The sequence below is a fragment of the Protopterus annectens genome, chromosome 3.part0 (genome assembly GCF_019279795.1).
Source record: "Protopterus annectens isolate FY-2018-M chromosome 3.part0, PAN1.0, whole genome shotgun sequence".
Lineage (NCBI taxonomy): Eukaryota > Metazoa > Chordata > Ceratodontiformes > Protopteridae > Protopterus > Protopterus annectens.
This window is the reverse complement of record NC_056731.1, coordinates 583,279,534-583,295,377: the sequence shown is the minus strand read 5'-3', so window position 1 is coordinate 583,295,377 and position 15,844 is coordinate 583,279,534. Positions and strand designations below refer to the sequence as shown.

At 37.2% G+C, this 15,844-nt stretch overlaps 1 protein-coding gene and 1 non-coding gene across 3 annotated transcripts in view; one reads left to right on the top strand and one right to left on the bottom strand.

The window, feature by feature from the left end:
- TPK1 (thiamin pyrophosphokinase 1) overlaps nt 1-15,844 on the bottom strand; it is a 1,612,014-nt gene that overhangs the window by 265,399 nt on the left and 1,330,771 nt on the right. The gene's annotated exons all lie outside the window — the stretch shown is intronic.
- TRNAL-CAA lies at nt 1,973-2,085 on the top strand. The gene is made up of 2 exons: nt 1,973-2,010; nt 2,040-2,085. It is a non-coding gene; the product is annotated as a tRNA-Leu (tRNA).

Sequence of the window (15,844 nt, the reverse complement as noted above, 5' to 3'; positions counted from 1 at the left end):
AAACCGATGTTTGATAGTGCGTTTATTAAACCTAGCACAAAACCGACAACCAGTGACGTCGTGGTCAGGGCCTAGGCAAGGAATACAGTAGGAATGAAAGTCCTTATGAGGTATTTGCTTCCCACAAGAAATGCAATTGTTAACTTTTTCTAACATCGGACTGAGGCAAGAAAAGGTTCCCCAATGGGGTACTTAGCTTTATTGAAGACTTCGGTCTGAAATTCGATTTGAAAATTTCAGGAGTTGGCCGACCGGCACTTGCGAACTGCTTCTGCTTCGGGCACCGCGCGGCAAGAAATACTGAAGAAAATGGCATTGGATGCCTCTTATATACCCCTGGCGCACTGATGCCAGGGAAGAAGCGACAGCAACCAACGCCGGACCAAGACTTTGAACTCTGGCCGACTGCGGGACTGCCTGACAGCAGGATAACCCAAGTGTGATGACTGCAGCAGTGTAACACGAAGAACATCAAGTGGTTACTACAGAGAAAAAGACTATTACAGGTATAGTATAGGGAAACACTATTTTTGCAAGAGAAATATTTGAAGAAATTGTACTTAGCCAGAGCCAGTTAGAAAAGCACCTGATCTGGGGAGCTCTCCTACTACATGATGGGATAGGGGATAGCCACAATCTAATGAAATACTTCGAGCTAGTGTTTAAGGCTGAGTCAGATCAGATCCCAACCTAGTAAGAATAAAGGCAAGATAGGACAACAAAATATGCATCTTTTCCCAGAGATCAAAGGCTAAAATATTAGGCAAAGTAGGGTAGCTGTAGGATTACTCTATGTTTTAATACGGGATGCCTCCTTTCCCTACTGTTGATAAGTTTGTGATGTGTTGGGTGATTGGTCACTTAAAAACACAAAAACACATAGCTTAAGTTTTGTGGTTGGGTTTTAGGTGAAATACATTTACAATCTTTTGTGACAAACAAGATTTCTTCAAACAAAATCATTCGTAGTGGTAGCACTTGTTTCTAATCTTTCATAGCATATTAAGGTGCCTGACCATTTCCCTGTACATTTACAGGAAAATATTTCTTGTCTTAAAATATTAGAATGCATGGTGTTTTAATGCCCCCCCCCCCCCCCCCAGCAGGACGCAACTGATCAAATAAGGAAAATCTTAAAAAAAAAAAAAAAAGGTTGGAATCCTCAAGGGAAATGTCAAAGATTTACTGTACTGTTTAGTGGGAAGTGTGCTATCTACAAATGCAGAGGGTCAATGTTTATTGTCACACATGTTAACAAACAGACACAGAATCATCCAGTTACACGCATACTACAAACAGGAACTGGGGAAGTGAAATAATTTCTGTAAGTTCCCTGAAGAAGTCAAATATCAGTGACTGGAACATTCTAGATATAAGACTATTTCAGATTAAGTGTTAGGAATATACGTAATATTGTATATTAAAAATAAAGCACTATTAGCTTACATTTTTTCATAAGACATGTTAAGACAGAAGTAAACGGACTCCTGGATTAAACACAGATCAAACATCTCCTGTAGTTCCTTTCCCATGAGCTGCTTAACTCACTCGGGCACACTACAAGTAGCCTGCATCCACTGTGGCCTTGAGTCTACATGGTTCTTCCTCGTCCACCCATGTTCTCAAACACCTGTAGAACTGTCCAGAACTCGTGATCCTGTCCCCCACCTCCACCCACCCTGGTATGTATATATATATATATATATATATATATATATATATATATATATTTTTTTTTTTTTTACTTTTCTCTATTTCTTTCTCTCTTTCTTTCCAGTATATTTTTATTTTAATACGTAAAAGGAAGTACAATAAATCATGCATAGAAAATAAAAAAATATACTGATATATCTGAATACACACACAAAAATGTTTAAATATGATGAGTTGTTACAGTTATTACTGCACAAGACATTTGACTAATGAATATACCTCTTTTACAGTTAATCTAGAGTTAATCATTTGTTTCCATGTCAAGATGGCCGAGTGGTCTAAGGCGCCAGACTCAAGGATTAATCTCCTTCCACAGTTCATGGCAATTCTGGTCTCAGCATGGAGGCATGGGTTCAAATCCCACTTCTGACAAGTGGTTGTTACTCACTGCCTCACTGTCTGAGACTGTGAAATGAGCCGATGTGCACTGCCAGAGCAAAGATGTCAAATGCCCTCACGGTGCTAGCAACAACCTCTGACAGAAAGATTATGATGCAGACTTCAAGGGTGGTGACTCCGATGTTAAAACGGAAGGTTGGCATAATGGTTTACCTTACAGACACAAGCTGCAGGGTTCGAGTCTTACATGGGGTAATTGGCTAGATTTAAAATGGCCCACATTTAGCCTAGTACTAATCTAAGAATCTATAAAATTATCTTGTTATTCTTAGATTTCAATGACATAACTGAGATTTCTTTATGACACACTTCAGCAGCAATTTTGAGAAGTCTGTAAAAGTAGACACAGATTCTTTCTTCCAATTTAAAGTGATTACTTTTTGGGCAACTGCTAATAATGTCCATACTATAGAAAAAAAATCTTGTTCCTTTACATATTCTGGAATAACAGTATTCAATAAAATGAAAGATTCTGATATATTATAATTGTCAGACCATAGTGCTCTAAAGAATTCCTGAAAAATCAAACCAAAATGTTTCACTTTAAAATGTTTTTTTTAACATCAACAAAACTCATCTTTTTTAAACATCTTACTAATTTTATAAGGTGTACTGAAAGCACAATGTAAATATTTCCAAATAAAATCTGATGAAAAATACTTCTATTAATGAAATTAAGGAACAAATTAGAAAAAAATAAAAAGTAACAAGGCCCCAGGACAAGATGTTATTACAGAAATGTACACACTTTTACCTCATAACAAGTTGTCATTATTTTGGCAAGTCTGTGTTCAAATGTACAATTATTGTGAAATTCATCCATCCTGGAGGTACTGTTCAGTATCACAATTTTTTAAACAGGGAAAAGATCCTAAAAGATGCACCTGTTATAGACCTATTTCATTACTAAATACAGATTATAAAATATTTGCTTAAGATTTAATACATAATGATCAGGCAAGATTTTATTCTTCAGAAAAACGTATGACAACATAAAAATAATTTGTTTTAGATTATGCTAATTCTAATAGCTGTAAATGAAGTATTATAAGCTTAGATCTAGAGAAAGCATTTGATACCATTAATTTCAAATATCTTTTCAAATGCTTAGAATTTTATGGTTTCTCTCTGTTTTCTTTACCCTCTTCTTCTCATTTGACTCAAGCTCTTTCACATTCCATGCCAACAATAATACATACTATAAATACCTTGTTCTTTGGCTGTTATTTTTTCATAGAAACATTATACTATATGATACTATTTTTTTCACAGAAACATTATACTATATGATGATATATATATATATATATATATATATATATATACGATGCTTGGGCAGCTGTGATGGTGCAGCGGAGTAAGAGTTTCTCTGGTTCGATTCTTGGCTGGGGTGCCTTCTATGCAGAGTCTGCATGTCCTCCCTGGGGTCGTATGGGTTTCCTCCAGCAGCTTGTTTCCTCCCACATTCCAAAGAAATGCAGTAGGTAGATTGGACACACTAAAGTGGCTGTAGATGCGAGTATGTGTAAGATTCTGCTTGCCCCAGGATTTTGCAATACCCCAGCAGGACATATATGTTTCGAAATCAGTACTATTTTCCCCACTTTTAGCGAAGTGAATAATTATTCTGTCCATCTCTGCCTTTCACTAGTCAGCACACACATAGGTTCATAAATTAGTACTAGGTTAACTGCTCTTGTGAGCCATTTTAAGGCTAGCCAATTATCCCTTGTGAGACTCAAACCCTGCACCTTGTGTTTGTAAGGCAAACACCTTAACCATTAGGCCACCCTTCCAACCCACACACGTCATATTTCAGTTCTCGGGAATTATTTTCTCCTACTGCATCACAGCATGTTTTTTTTGTTTTTTTTTTTATGCTTACTTTTCCACAGTTACATATTGTGATTGCATTCATTATCAACCAATCAAACTCCATGTCAGCAAAAGAAACCATAATACCTCTCCATCAGTTTTCAAATTAAGTATGATCCTATCTCCTGAGACAGTAACTGGAGCAGTATGTAAACCAGATGGTTAATCTGAGATGTTTCAGGTTGAAAACCATGTTGAATACTCAAGAACAACAACTGACCACTATGAGTGCATAAGACGTGATCACTGTCAGCCATACAAAGCTGCAGTTACTAATGATACTGGGCTAGCCAACAGAGCAGCATGTGATAGAAAATGTCTCCTGGACTTACAAGGCTTGTAACTTCTACAGAAGCAAGATTACCAGTAGGAAAATGTCTTGCACTTTGTTCTAGTGTCATCGAAGCAAATCAGCAGGTCAAGTAAGGCATAATGACAATGTCATAGGATAGCATGGTGTCCCTGAGGGAGAGGGTCCTACTGGCCCAACCAGGTCCTATTTGCCAAAGACTGGCCCTGATTGGAATGAAACTGAATTTTTTGTTAGTGTACTTTTTCTTAACACTGCAGCAGGAATAAATAAGCTATACAGCCTGACAACCTGTAAAATGTTATGCCCCTTTCCATTTTTCTAATAATTTGGAATTCTACAAATTAATTATAGAACCATTTATAGTGACACTACCTGTAGCAGCTGCAATCTAATGAAAATGCAGAGCAGCAAACAGACTTCAATTTAGAAATGGCTGAATAGTTATTTATTAAAATGCCTGTAGCACTATGAAAATGCTAATGGTGCAGGAAATATTTAATTTGAAGTTTTACTACATCTGTTATCAGACTACATCCAGTGGGAAAAACAGAACTCAGAAACTGTATTTGTTTTCTGTTTTTGTGCAAGGATATTTGTATGTCTAATCTGTGTGCATTAGATAACTGCACAGGATCCAGCTACATCAATATTTCCATATGAAGTAAAATGTAAACAGATTTACTTACTTATGCAGCATTTGTTTAACAAGTCAGGTATTTGGGCTGGCTGGTTTACTAGCTTCTCTCAGCCCAAGCCATGCTGTATATAAGTTTAATTTACATTACTAATTATTTTCAAAACAGTAAAAGTATAGCAACATGTTCCTAAAAGTTATACACATACAGTTATACAAGGTTATGATCAGGTCTCTCTGCTCATTACCATATTATTATGTATTCAAGAATTGGATGCCAAGACATTCATGGCATCCAAGTTGAGAACAAGTAATATTTGGTTAAGATCAATGAGTCCCTGTCATAACTCTTTTTAGCTTTTTACGAGGTACCGGAATAAAGCTTTGTATCCTGAAATCCTGCTCTCGTGGTTTGTTTTACATTTTCTTGCTGCTGTTGGTTCCTGTTTTCTTTTAATAACCACCCCAGAATATGCATTTAGAGCTCACAGGTTACTCTATAAAACCAATAGAAAACAAACTATCCTTATACTGTAAGTATTGCCTCTATAGGTATCATAAACAGTACATAAAACTACACATCTTAAAGAAGTAGTACTTCCTGCCTGAAACTGAGGTGCTATTGCTCATACAGGAGAGGTAGACGTCCTATTTCTGAGATGTTTTTGCAGTCTAACTTTCAGTTTTCGTTTTTTCCTATACAGATGCAAGCTAGCATACAGTCATAATAAATCTTACTCATAACATTTCAGCATTGCAATCACATCTATAATTCAAATTGTGCTTGTAACCCTTAATATGAAGTTTTGTTTTTTTTTTTTTTTTGTTACTTATAAGTGCATTAACATTCTAACTGCTGATGTAAAATAGTTTGCAGAGTGGTGATTATTTGTCTTAACACTTACATGTAGCCTGTGTAGCTTTCTATGTTCTCAAAGATTTATTTACATAATATATGCAGCATTGTGGGAAGACAAGTACAGGAACTCAAAAAACCTGACTGCAGCCTTTTATTATATGGTGTACTATTATTTTTTTTTAATTTATTAACCGGGAGTGTTCTGCAGGGAAGTCCCAGGGTAAAAACACCTCCATTAAAAAAAAAATTGGTACATAATACTACAAATCTTATGAATTGGGCATGGAGCATAACATTAAAGGTAACCAAAAAACACAAGAATTTACATTTGATACACTATATCAAAAGAGTAGCCATTTCTCAGGACAACAAATATAATAAACTGCATCTGTGAAACCAGACATTGACATGACATAGAGGATTATGGTTGGGTCGCCAGTTACAACAAGCATATTAAGTCTTCAAGACATGAGCTCCAAGAAATTCACCTTGAGAGGTGAATCAGCATCCATGAAGAGAATACACAATGTTTTGTTAAGATTAGAGATCTGATCATAACTCTTCTTTACTAGCTTTCAAAGTTGGTGCAACACATCACATTTTTTTTATCTAATTTTTCATTAACTAGAAGGTCATGGAGGACATAAATCTCCATCCACTTAATAGGAAAATTAAACTACAAAAAAAAAAAGAAACAAAATGTGATGTGTTGCACCAATTTTGAAAGCTGGTAAGGAAATGGGGAAGTGGTTGATGTTTTACATATTCTTGTGTAATGGAAGCAGTTGTAACAGTAGTAGCGGGTGTACTTTAGCAGACAGCAGGTAGCAAAAGGACTTAAAACCATTTCATTCCATGCTGCAGCTGATTTCTGGATGACTCTGTTAACAGTGCCTATAGGGTGTTAACAATCCTCTAAGTTTTGTTAATGTTGGGAATTGCTCTATAGTAGCACGTAACCAGAATGCTATTAACCATTTTTTTAAGAGTAATAATGGCTACCCATGCACTACATACATCTTAATGTAACAATCATGAGCAATCCGGTGGAATTTGAAGGCAATGACATATTTGAGACATTGTGCTGTACAGGTACTTACCTAAACTACAATTGATAAAAACCATAGATACTATAAAAGGCAAAAACCACTAACACTTAAGTGTGGAAAGGTACAATGAAACCTAAGGAAGAGAGATAAAGTAATGAGATAGCTATGGACCAAGTATAATACTACAGCAAGACAGTGAAAGAAAAAATATCACAGCTCTGAGATGAATAAGCAAAGAGGGTCTAACAGGAGAGCAATTACACTCATATACCTATAATGTCATGACTTGTCCAACTTAATGCATGTATGCACATTGATTACATATACACAGTGTCAGGAATCTATTACATGTGGATCATTGTACTCCTAACATTTGTTCACACTCATGTTAAGCCTGTATATGTTCCGTTTTTATTTTCTTTTAGTGATTTCCAGCTATTTCTCACTACCATTGCTTGTATATAATTATGTTTAATTTCACCATTATGTTTTATATACTGTCTGTAATCGTGTTTCATTTCATCATTATATTCTTCACGTTATAAACCCTGAGTTGAGTCTAAGACTCAGCCACTGGGATCAGTCCTTTATCACAATCAACAAATGACTACAATAAAATAAAAATGATGACCCCTGCCTCTTTGTTTTCTCCTCCTTCTACTTATGCATAACTAGTACACCCCTGTATTATATAGCCCACCACGCTGTCTGTTTAGTGTAAAACATCACCCTAGGTATACTTGCTCCCTATTTTAACTTCGGGAATCAAAATAATGAAAAATAAGTCCAGGAGAAGTACAAATATAGAGCATCGCTCTTCTCCTTTAAACATTTTTTTCAGGAGAGCAAGCCCCCTTCCATCCTCAATGTGGGAGATAAGACCCACACCCCCCCCCCAAAATTATATATACCAACTCCTAACTGCCATACTCAGAGAAAAGGGAATATTTTGAGAAATGGGCAATCTCGGACCTAGTATATATAAGTCCATACTTTCGGCAATTCAGTCACCACATTATGGGACTTTGTCATGCAGGTCTTGATATTTCACATGGTTATGAAGTACAATTGCAAGCTATGGTGGTGTAGCGGTAGCGTTGTCGCCTCACAGCAAGAGGTTCTCCCATTCGATTCTCTGCTGGAGAGCCTTCTGTGTGGAGTCTGCATGTCCTCCCCGCGGTCCAGTGGCGTTCGAAAGACATGAGTGAATGGGCTTGCCTTCATTGAAGGTTGGGAGTCGGGCTGGCACCTCGGTACCATAAAAATCTACTGCCAATCATTAGAGGACCGGAGTTCCGCTGTGGCGACCCCTAACCGGGAAAAGCCAAAAGAAGAAGAAGAAGATGAAGTATAATTGCTTTCTCCTGTCTGTGTAGATACCATTCATGGACACCAATATTGACATTATTGTGCACATTTGCTAATATTTCAGTAGATGTTTTAATTCCTATTAGGTCAATCCAAATGAAACATTATTGTTGGATTGAAGAGTAATATTATTGCCTGTCAAGTTGTCATATCTTTACTAATAGGCCTAAGATATGACGGAAAAGGGCTCACTGGATGACTTCACTCTCTTGATAACAACGCTAAAAATAAAATCAAATAAAGAAACTGATGGATTGTGTGACCCACAGGCTAAGCAGGCTGTCCTGTACTCAAGAAAGGCTAACTTTTGCGGTGTGATAGGAAATCTCAATTGCATTGCTCAGGGCAATCAACATCTTGTTCATATGGGAAAACAAATACAATGCAACATAGTAAGAGTTATGCTAACATATTTTGGGGGGGATCAAAGTCACAGACAGCATTCCTGACCCGACTTTAGTCAGGATGATGATAGCAAGTATAAGGGTGGATTTTCAACCATTCCAGCAACATGGAAAGCAGTGGCTGGCCTTTCCATGGGAGCTCAAAACTGTGGGCTGGTATTAATAAACTATTCTGTAAGGTAATGAGACGTAAATGGGGAAATTCTCCAACACTAAAATATTACCCACAAAATTTTTCTTTCTCATACCATCATGACATAAGCTGTGGAATACCATAGCTAATGTATAATTACCTTCCAGTAGAAATCCAAATCAGGGACATCTGCATGGAATGCAACAAATTCCATGCGTTTTTCTCAGCAACAATGCTCAACAGACAAACAAAAAATGTCTTACTGTAACTGTGGAAGTTTGTGTCTGCACTGCTTGTCCTCACCTGCATAAGTTTTATATCTCACTTTTCAGGGAATGGCCTTTGCATTTGTGTGCCTTGTGTATGCTTTTTATAAGCAGCCAATACTTACAAATTGCTGTTAGTGGAAAACAATCGAGTCAAGCAATGAATGGCTGTCAGTTGTTACAGTGAAGGTTTCAGTGAATGCAAATTACATCCCATCAATTTTTCATCTTTTTTTCTGAGGTTCAGCAACCAATTCAGGGCTGGAGCTCAACAGCTTTATTACTTTATTAAAAAACTCACTTTCTTTCTTACATATATCTTACATGCTGGATAACTGTCAGTGGGTGGAAAAGATGGCTCCTTATTGAAATTCTGGCACTCAAAATGCCAAGTGCCCAAAAAAAAAAAAAAAAAAAAAAAAAAAAGACTAAAAACCCCAGGAACAGAGAGACTCTCAAAGATTACTCTTCTTCTTTAAACTCCCCCCTGCACATACCTCCCCCCCAGGAACTTACATATACCACCTCTGACATCACCATACTTTGTGGAAAAGGGAATATTACAAGAAATGGCCATCTCAAACTTAATATATGTAAGGTCATTTTTTTCAGCCATTCTGTACATGCTTCGGGACTCGCTCTAGTGAGTCATTCAGACAGTTCAAATGCTTACTGGGAAAGTTCCTGCTACTAAACAGGGAATTTTAAGCAAGTCCATGTTGCTACCAAATGTCACAGTAACTGCAAGAAACATTTTGAGTTCTCGATATATTAGCCAAGATTTAGCCCATGTTCCAACAAGTCAGCTCAGCACCCCATGCCCCTGTCCAGAAAGACAGGTGAATCCCAGGAGTGTATTTTTCTGTTCCCATCCAGTTATCCTGGTTGCATTTAAAAAGGGTTAATGAAGTACTCTGCTTGATATGGACAGGGAGTCTATTTGGAGAGGGAGTCTATTCCACAGAAGAGAGAATCTCTGGGACACAAATCTGTCCCAACAAGTCCAACTGACGTCACAGACCAGGTTGAGGTCACGCATGTGGGTTACTGGAGTGGAGCTAAACTTGCTGATATGCAGCAGTCCCATGAAGGCGGGGTCTGAGATTGCTTTGTATGCCAGAGGTCACCTCTAAGGTGTCTGTATGAAACTGAGTAGAGGGACAGGGCTTTTAGCCTATCCATGTAGGGTAGATGTTTGAGGCCCTGTATTCTCTTGATGAGGAACCTCTGTGGTCTCTCCAGCTGTTACATGTGCTTTCTGAGGTATATGCCAAAAGGGGCACTGCACTCAATAATTTATGCCCACAAGGAACCCTGAAAATATGATATGTATTACCAGGAAGTAACTGTCTTTTTAAGTGCTGGGTGGCACTTGACTGTGACTGATAAAATAAATAAATAAATAAATAAACTGGGTATGGTGGAAGCCATGTATTTGAGATATTACAGGAAGAGATATAAGACCACACATTTTTAGTGGGTACAAGCTATGTCATGGCCTATGGAATGCTTGGTATCATTCTATTGTGCTGTTAAGCTTCATGAAACAAATACATGTAGTATATTTTATTGTCAACTCATGTTAATTGTCTGTGAAAAAGTATGTAATGTAGAGCTTTTCTCATAGGGTCTCTGCTAAAATGAGGCTTTGCCCAATTGGACTTTACTGGTAATCAAAGGTTAATAAAAAATACATACATCTGAATGAATGACCAAATCGACCAGGTATGCAGCAGCAAATATAAAGTGGGACTTCAATATTTTATCCATCAGCCTCTGAAAGATGACTGGGACTCCCTGAAGGCCATGGGGTCACACTGTGTAATGAAACAGACCATCCTAGGTTACAAAGGCTGTTTTCTCTTATGTAGAAAGGGTAAGTGGTATCTGTCAGTATCCCTTTGCTATATCCAGTGGTGTCAAGTATCCGGCCTTTCCTATCTTCTCTATCAAAACAGCAATTCTAGACATGGATTCGCTATCAAAGTCTGGCATGCTATTCAGTTTCCTGAAATCACTGCAGAATCTAACAACTGCATCATATCTGCTTACTTCTATTTAAACGTTGGCAATCTGCGAAGAGCGCTGATCACAACACGACCAATTGCAGACACAGCCCAGTTAACATTCTAGCATGACCAATTGCAGACACAGCCCAGTTAACATTCGAAACAGTAGCAACAGAAATGTAACAACTGCATCCAATGATGGAACATAAAGTTAATAAAAAATGGTCACAGAATAAAGAGAGGTACAATATACACATTCTACATCATGCTGACGTGTACACTGTACAAGTGGAAATGTGGCATCAGAAGAGTAGCAAGATAAGAGTGAGAAGCAATATTAGCCTTGGATATTGCAGGGCTTATCATGTTTAGAAGAAAAGAAAAATATAAATACTAAAAAACAGAATGCAAGGAGACAGAGGGATCATGTTTTACAAATAGCACAACTAGGAAGCTTAAGTCACTCCGTGTCACTCTTCTACCACTCTTACTTCCAGCATTTTCTGATCTTCCCTTACTGTTTTTGTGGATTGGGTACTGTGTAAGGTATCAGTCTACCTTTTAGTCCAGGTGTTGTTTCTATGTCATGCTCTATTAAATTAGTTCTCCACGGCAGTTCTTGAAACACTACTTTATTTCTTAAAAATAATTCTTGTACTTTGTATTTTTATACTCCTGACAATGATTCTGCTGCATGTAATTCTGATAAAGACTCCTTAGTCTGTCCAGCATAAACTTCAGTTTGCAAGCTCTCTGCAGAATTATCTACTCCGTTCCATGACTTCAGTATATTAATATATTTTTTTCAGTGCATTTTTCCTCCTATCACCTGGTCAGAAATTTGTTTTCTGTGCAGGGCACTGGTGACAGAACTGGGTCTTCTGGTTTACATTCTCCATAAATGCATGATTATTATACTGCCGGGATGTACTCTATTATGATGAGCATTAACATTTTTACTCTGTCTTGTAAACCAGCACATTGTTCTATTACAGTTTTAGATCTTGTCCATTCTCTTCTCAAGTTTCCTTAGCAACATCAAGGACACCTTACAGATGCCTGCTATGCAGAAGTACAAATGTAGTTAACTCAGTTGAATTTTGTGCTATATGTCTGATTATAAACAGTGAATACGGTAATAACTGATCCCAGTTTTTACCATCTATATCAATAAACTTCCTTAGCATTGATTTCAGCATTTTATTAAACTTCTCAGCTCATCTCTACTAATCCATTAGTTTGAGAATATTAGAGTGATGTCGGCATCTCCTTGATTCTAAAGCACTAACACAACTGATGCAGTACCCTTGCTAAAAATGGAGTATCTTGGTCAATGGCTATCCTTTAAGACTGCCCATTCTAGAGAATAACAGTACCACTACTCTGGCAAAGGCCTTAGCATAAACATTGCCTCTGAAAAGTTAGTGGCATACACTATTATGATTAGTATACAGTGATACCCAGTGCTAATAGTACCTGTATAAGAGGAATTGGGATCAAGGGACATATATCCAAGGTGGGGTGTAGTGTTTTTGCATTCTGGCCAAGAAGCACATTTTCTAACTTTTTCATTATGCCTGGTTACCCAAATCTAGCTAGTAATCTTGCCTTAGTTTTACCCATTCCCAGGTTACTTCTCAATACATTACTATATAACAGTTTCATTACAAGTTATTGATGCAGAATCTCTTCTTTAACTATTCTATACAAGAGGTCAGTTTTTAACTTAAGAATCAGAAGCAATGGGAGCATTCTGCTTATTGTCTTCCCCCTACTTGCCCTACATAAAGTAAAGTAAGTGCTTTCTTAACATTTATGTGAATTATCTGTAAGTCCATTAACGTGGGGCTACTTTCTTCAGTAACTTGCCTCGAGATGGAAGGTACATCTTCATCCCCTAACAAAAGCACTCCAGTCCTTTACATGTCTTCTCCTGAAAAGGGAAGTTGTAAAGAAAAAAATCACCTCCTCCTCCTCTCCTGTCTCCGACGTCTGTATAGGCCTCACGTCTTTTAAACTGCTCTCCCAGTACATTAGTGTCAATAGCAGTTAACGTCTCATTTTATTTTCCCTCTCTTTGCTGCCCTCCAACTACAAAGGGCACCTTTCTTTCTTTTCAGACTACTTCCTTCTTGGTTTACAGATACATGTTACAGAGCATTTGCCTTTATCTGGATTTTCTTCTTAGCTGTAGAAGAAATAGATTCAGAACTTTGCATGTTTCTGCCTAGCTCACTTTTGGTACTTATTTTGCTCAGAGGGTCCTCACTTAGGTGTCCTTCTTCTTCCATGTTTAATTCAAATTCTGTGCTAATACTTCTTATAAGTTTATCTGCTCATGTTTGTCTTGTACAAATTTTTACTTTGGAGATTCCTATTAGTTCACCCTCAGTTTCTAGACTAACATCTTTTACAGTTCTCGTATTTCAGCAGCTCTATCATCATCTGCTTTTGATAAAAGATAGGATCATTTTTATTGTCTAACCACTGACAAATTCAAGACACATTTGTAATTTCTATGTCAACTCCCTCCTTCTGGATTTGATCCTGAATCTCTATATATGAGTTTCACTGCCTTTCTCCCCTGCTTCTGATAGTGAGTAGATGTACTGAGATGCTGCTCTACTACTTTCTAATTAATTTGTATCAGCTTGCTACATTGTGCCTGTCAATTCTCCATCTTCCCATATTTTCATAGAAGTTTAAGACATCTCTCTCAAACTCTTTGCACAAGAAATATGGATAAAGTCAAAAATAAAGGGGGGGGGGCAAAGCCCCCAAAATAGGGACAGACTGCAAATATTGATCATATAAACATGGAATATTGACAGAATAACTGGATTTTTGTTAGCATGCATTTTCTGTAGGATGCGAAGTCTGAAACTCCAATGTATGTCATTATTTATTGACTTCAGTTCTCAGTGATTTACCAGAAAACCAAAACTTTTATGATGAATGGACCAATAATATGGCAAAAAACCTGGACATTGTGCAAAAATATAGACAGCTGACAGGCATGCTTTAAGATGTGGAAAATCTTATATTACTACTATTATATTGTAAGTCAAATCAGGGGATACATCACTATATACATTTTTCCTAGAAATGTCTGACTTCTCTACAACTGTAAGCATATACTCCTTTCTATCACCATGAATGCATGTTTCCTCATCTTTTGTTTGTTACTAATCTTATACTTAAGTGCCAGGTGGCCAATGACAAAGAAAAGTATGCTTCAAGAATCAAGCAGGACATGAGCCTTCCCTCCTTACTAAAATATAGTGCATCTCACTAGCTGGGTTGCAACATGTTGACAGTGCTGATTACGTTAATTTAGATTTTGTTTTATCATATGGTAGAAAAAGCATTCATTTCATTTTAAACATTTCTGCCAGTGCACGTTTTTACATGTTTGTAGCACAGAGCTCAGTAATGTGATACTTACCCCTACATTTGTAACAAATTGATACATAACTTGCCAGTTCTGGTCTCACATAAAATGGTACATTTCTTGCGGTTTTAGACTTTAAAACTGTCAGCTCTCTTTCCAACAGTGTGTCTTTAACAATTAAGCCCATGGCTCTCAACAACTTAGCACAAAAAATCTGGACAAAGCCAAAAATAATAGGGGGAAGCCCTAAAAACAGGAACAAATTTTAAGTATTACTCTTATAAACACATAAGGTTGTTAGAATAAAAGATGTTGTGTTACTGTGCATTTTCTGAAGGATACAAAGTCTAAAACACAAATGCCTGTCATTATTTAATGAATTCAGTCCTCAATGATTTACCACAAGAATCTAGAAAACCTAAAGTTTTATGAGGAACAGACCAAAAATAAGAGGCAAAAAAATCTGGACATTTGATAGGTATGAAGCATTTCACTAAAGTCACTAGCTTATTAAATTTACTAAGATCACTTTGCAATACCCAGTGTCTTATTTTTCTAGGCAAAGCTCCTGTAAAACTGCCTAGTGCTAAAATTTCTAGCGCTTTCAATTTATTGTTGCTGTCTAGTTAAAGCTGAAGCTTTAAAATATGCTTTAAATTATGCATCTGTTCATGTACCACTTTATCCATTCAAAAAGTGTAGTTTCAAAACGGAATTGCTGCTACTTCAGGAATTATGCCATTCCTGACCAGAAGTTCTTTCTTCCATTTGTCACAGTACATGCAATTAGTCCTTTCCATTTCCACATATGTTTTCAGTGCCTATTCTGTCAGCTGGGATTACTGGATTTTTGTCCAGTCTGTTTAGTTCCAGCTCTCTGTAGTGACAAAACACTTGAATGGCACCATGTCATCCTCTCTGGTTAGTGTCTTCATTGGTGACACAGACTTAGGTTTGGCAGTTATAATGGCCAGCATAACTAGCTGCTGTTGCAGTAGTTGTACGAGCTTTTAGGTAATCCCCAGCTGTTATTCCACAAGTTTCAGTAAATAAGTTCTCATTAGCTATGCAAAGACTGCAATGTACAAAATGTGCAGTCCAAAATATAGGTTGCACTTGCTAGCAGAGACACTGACAGAATCTTAAAATGTATAATTTCTAGCTAATTGAGTGCATTCTCCACCACTGTTAAGTTCAAGGAAACAGTTAAATCAGGACTTCCAGCTTTATAAACAGACATTTCCAGCAGGTGCAGTCCACAGGATAGCCTTAACTGGGCTCTCACAGTCCACATTTCCAGGATCTTTCTTCACAAGTTCCTCCAGATGAAGAAATGAATTCTGATTATAAGCCATTTTTTATTCCCTAGTAACAGGCAATCATGAGTTTATCTAGCTAATAAATACATACCGGTTCCTGACTATAGCTCTG